Genomic DNA, 5132 nt, shown 5'->3' on the forward strand with positions numbered 1-5132 from the left:
GTCCACATGCAGGAGAGCCAGTTGGCTACCAGAAAATCTCTCTTCTGCAGTGACGTGGGGTTAAGGGACACGGGGGAAAAGACATGGAGGCTATGACTAAACTTAGAGCAGCAAGGCCAGGAAAACCAGGGTTAGGTCCCAGGCCTGGCTATCAGATCTGCTGTTTTCTATTCCTGGCTTTGGGACCATGAGCGAGTCTCTGCACCGCTGGGTGCCTCGGTTTCCCCAGCTATCAAATGGAGCTAATCAAGGTTTTGTTTGTTCTCCCCATTTTACAGGGTGGGAAACCGAGACACAGTTGGGACCTGTCTACACTACAGGTCTGTTGTGCGTTTGTAATCTGCTGACCCCCACATGTTGTTCAGAGCCTATGGACAACACAGCTCCTAAAGGTACGTTTCTTCTGTGCTTATCCCCTATGTACCAGCAGGGCTGGACAGCATTTCTCACTGTGATGTGGGGAGCAGGTCCTGGGTACTAAGGGTCTGAAGAAGCTCTCAAGGACTAAGTTTTAAAAATAATTGTTATCAATGAATTGGGAGAAAACATACAATCACTGCGGATAAGATTCGGAGGGTGACAAAATACAGGCAGAGTGGTAATTCCTGATGGGGAGAGGGCAGTGATACAGAGCGATCTGGCTCATTCAGCCAGCTGGACCCATTCAAAGAAAACAAGTTTGAGCAGAGCCCAATGCAAGGTCCTATGCGTGGCAACAAGGCACGCCGGCCACACCTCCAGAATGGGGACGTGTATCCAGGAAAGCAGTGACTCTGAAATGGATTTAGGGGCCAGAGTGGAAAAGCCACTCAACATGAGCTCCCAGTCTGATGCTGTGGTGAACAGGGCTAAAGCCATCATTAGACGTAGGAGCAGAGCCGTGAGTAGGATAGGGAGGTGACACAGCAGCAGTGAGACTGCTATTGGAATACTGCCTCCAGTGTTGGTGTCCTCCTTTGAAAAAGATGGTCCTAGAAATTGGAGCTGGGCAGCAAAGAGCCACCAAATGTTCTGAGGGCTGGAGAAAAATGCCTTCTAGTGAGCTATTGAAAGAGCTCAACCTGTTTAGCTTATCAAAAGAAGATTGAAAGGTGACTTCACTGAAGTGTTGAAGTGCCTTAATGGAGAGAAAATATTGGGTATTAAAGGGCTCTTTAATCGAGCAGAGAAAGGCAGAACAAGACCCAATGGCTGGAAGGTGAAAAGAGACAAATTCCTATGACAAATAAGGCACAAATATTCAACAGCGAGGATGATTGACCACAGGAAGAAGCTACCATGGAAAGTGGTGGATTCTCCATCTCTTGATGTCATTTAATAAAGACTAGATGCCTTTCCGGAATGTGTTTGCCCCCAAAGTAGCTATTGTGGTAGACAGGAGGCCTGTGATATGCAGGGGGTCAGATTAGATGCTCTAACGGTCTCTTCTGCCCATAAAGTCTACTCATTTCTGAGAAACCGAGTGTAGCATTGGGAGCAGCTTGCGATGTTTTACTGTCTAGCTGGCTTGCTTCCTAGAATGAACACTCATTGAGCGGGGTGATCCACAGGGAGTAGCTCAAACCTCCAAAGTGTCTGCCCTGTGGCAGGACATTAGCACTGCAGGGGAGGGGTGGGTGTGGCAGTGACATCACAAAGGCCTTTTGCAGGACCTCAGCCTATTGGCCAAAGGTGTAGGGCAGGTGGTGACCTCACAGAGGGATGCTGACATCAGCCAGGCAGGACTGGGGCGCAGGGCCAGGGAAACCTCAGAGACCCCTGTGGCTTTGCTTCAGCAAGTCTCCTTCTCGAGGTCTCTCTTTGAGGTCTGAGAGAGTATTAGGGGTCACGTACGTGAGCACCAGGAGGAACCTCTTTTGAGTTTTCTCCTTTCTTTTTCCTGATTTCACTAGAAAACTGACATCCCTGTTTAGAAGGTAAGAGCCTCTGAGAGATTTGGAACCTGTTCAGTCTGATGCATCTGGCGCCATCTGAATTTTAGGCATGGAAAACACTAGCTTAAGGTGGCCAAATTTTATTCCCCACCTGGGATTTTGTCCCTTAGAATCTCTGGGGACATTAAGGTTTGTCCTTTTTCTTTTACCTTTTCCTCCATCCCTCCCTCCTTTCTCTTCATCTCTTACTTCTTTTGTCTGTTCCCCTGTTCCCCTCCCACCACCAGGAGAGGTGTGTGTGTGTGTCATGGGCGGTGCTCTACAACTCCCATTGTGGGAGGTCCACCGAAAAATGTGGGGCTGAAATAGTGCTCAGACAGTGATCCCCAGCGGTGACCTGGGCCATCCTTTGGGCTCTCTGGTGAGAACCCTCATCCTCCCGCCCCTCGGTCTCTACCCTGATTGGCTGAGCAGGGCGTTATTGACAGGGAGGAGACTCAGGTCCCTGTTGTTTTCTTTTAAGACCAAGTAAATAGTCATAACCAGTCATATGTTCGACAAATTTTGCTGCTTCTCTGCAGTTCATTATTTTCTCTACCATTCCAGTTCTCCTAATATACTTGCTGAATAATTACTATGAACCCTTGCTGGTCTGGAACTCACTTGAGAGCACTTTATTCAGGTCATTCAATGTCTGAAATTCAAGATCCGATGGTTAGTTTGAAAATCAGGGCTCTTGGGTCCTATTCCCAACTCTGCCACGGACTGGCTGTGTGACCTAAGACAAGTCAATTCTCCTTTCTCAGCCTTAGCTTCTCCCTCTTTCAAGTAGGGATAACAATCCGCTCCTACCTACCTCCCGACAGGTGGAGGATGGGGATCTATTGGAGAGTGTCACTAGGAGCAGTGCATAAGATGAGGTGTCCTATCATGTTTACTCAGATCAGATTAGGACATAATAGAATGGCTGAAATAGTCTATTTTATTTGTATTTTATTATGTTGCAATTGTTAAGAGCAGCAACTACTTAGCTCAGACTGAAACATCTTATCTAATTTTTGAGATCTAAGTGTCTCCTCTTTGTGTGCGACGAGACAAACACGTACTCCTGTTCTTTTTGTGACACAGAAGATGCTTTTGTTTTGCAACAAAATATTTTTGCAAAGAATTTTCATGCCACTTGATATGATTTCAAGAAAGAAACTGGTTTAGTTTGAATGGGATTTTCGGACAGAAACGGTTTCAATGAAATTTCCCCACCATCTCGATTCCTGGGCTCTATCCCTGTCTTTGGGGGGTTCGCTGTCTGTTAGAACAGGAGTCTGATTTGGATAGGGATAGAGACCTCTTTAATGTTTTTAATGAAGTAAATACTAATGGGAATTGTGTGATCATGGGAGACTTTAACTTCCCAGATATAGACTGGAGGACAAGTGCTAGTAATATAATAGGGCTCAGATTTTCCTAGATGTGATAGCTGATGGATTCCTTCACCAAGTAGTTGAAGAACCAACAAGAGGGGATGCCATTTTAGATTTGGTGTGGGTAGTGAGGATCTCTTAGAAGAAATGGTTGTAGGGGACAGCCTTGGTTTGAGCGATCATGAGCTAATTCAGTTTAAACTAAATGGAAGGGTAAACAAAAATAGATCTGTGACTAGGGTTTTTGATTTCAAAAGGGCTAACTTTAAAAAATTAAGGAAATTAGATAGGGAAGTGGATTGGACTGAAGGACTTGTGGATCTAAAGGCGGAGAAGGCCTGGAATTACTTCAAGTCAAAGTTGCAGAAACTATCAGAAGCCTGCATCCCAAGAAAGGGGGAAAATTCATAGGCAGGAGTTGTAGACCAAGTTGGATGAGCAAGCATTTCAGAGAGATGATTAAGAAAAAGCAGAAAGCCTACAAGGAGTGGAAGATGGGAGTGATCAGCAAGGAAAGCTACCTTACTGAGGTCAGAACATGTAGGGATAAAGTGAGAAAGGCCGAAAGCCATGTAGAGTTGGACCTTGCAAAGGGAATTCAAACCAATAGTAAAAGGTTTTATAGCCATATGAATCAGAAGAAAATAAAGAAAGAAGAAGTGGGACCACTAAACACTGAGGATGGAGTGGAGGTTAAGGATAATCTAGGCATGGCCCAATGTCTAAACAAATACTTTGCCTCAGTCTTCCAGAGGCTAATGAGGAGCTTAGAGATAATGGTAGGATGACAAATGGGAATGAGGATATGGAGGTAGATATTACCACATCTGAGTTAGAAGACAAACTCGAACAGCTTAATGGGACTAAATCGGGGGGCCCAGATAATCTTCATCCAAGAATATTAAAAGAACTGGCACATGAAATTGCAAACCCATTAGCAAGAATTTTTAATGAATCTGTAAACTCAGGGGTTGTACCGTATGACTGGAGAATTGCTAACATAGTTCCTAGCTTTAAGAAAAGGAAAAAACGTGATCCGGGTAACTACAGGCCTGTTAGTTTGACATCTGTAGTATGCAAGGTCTCAGAAAATGTTTTGAAGGAGAAAGTAGTTAAGGACATTGAAGTCAATGGTAATTGGGACAAAATACAACATGGCTTTACAAAAGGTAGATCGTGCCAAACCAACCTGATCTCCTTCTTTGAGAAGGTAACAGATTTTTTAGACAAAGGCAACGCAGTGGATCTAATTTACCTCGATTTCAGTAAGGCATTTGATACGGTTCCACATGGGGAATTATTAGCTAAATTGGAAAAGATGAGGATCAATATGAAAATTGAAAGGTGGATAAGGAACTGGTTAAAGGGGAGACTACAACGGGTCGTACTGAAAGGTGAACTGTCAGGCTGGAGGGAGCTTACTAGTGGAGTTCTTATATTATGGGAACAAGTAAATAACTTTTCCTTATTCACTTTCTCCACATCACTCATGATTTCATATACCTCGATCATATCCCCCCATAGTCTCCTCTTTTCCAAGCTGAAAAGTCCTAGCCTCTTTAATCTCTCCTCATATGGGACCCCTTCCAAACCTCTAATCATTTTAATTGCCCTTCTCTGAACCTTTTCTAATGCCAGTATATCTTTTTTGAGATGAGGAGACCACATCTGTACACAGTATTCAAGATGTGGGTGTACCATGGATTTATATAAGGGCAATAAGATATTCTCCGTCTCATTCTCTATCCCCTTTTTAATGATTCCTAACATCCTGTTTGCTTTTTTGACTGCCGCTGCACACTGCGTGGAAGTCTTCAGAGAACTATCCACGATGACT

The sequence above is a fragment of the Chrysemys picta genome, chromosome 7 (genome assembly GCF_011386835.1).
Source record: "Chrysemys picta bellii isolate R12L10 chromosome 7, ASM1138683v2, whole genome shotgun sequence".
NCBI lineage: Eukaryota > Metazoa > Chordata > Testudines > Emydidae > Chrysemys > Chrysemys picta.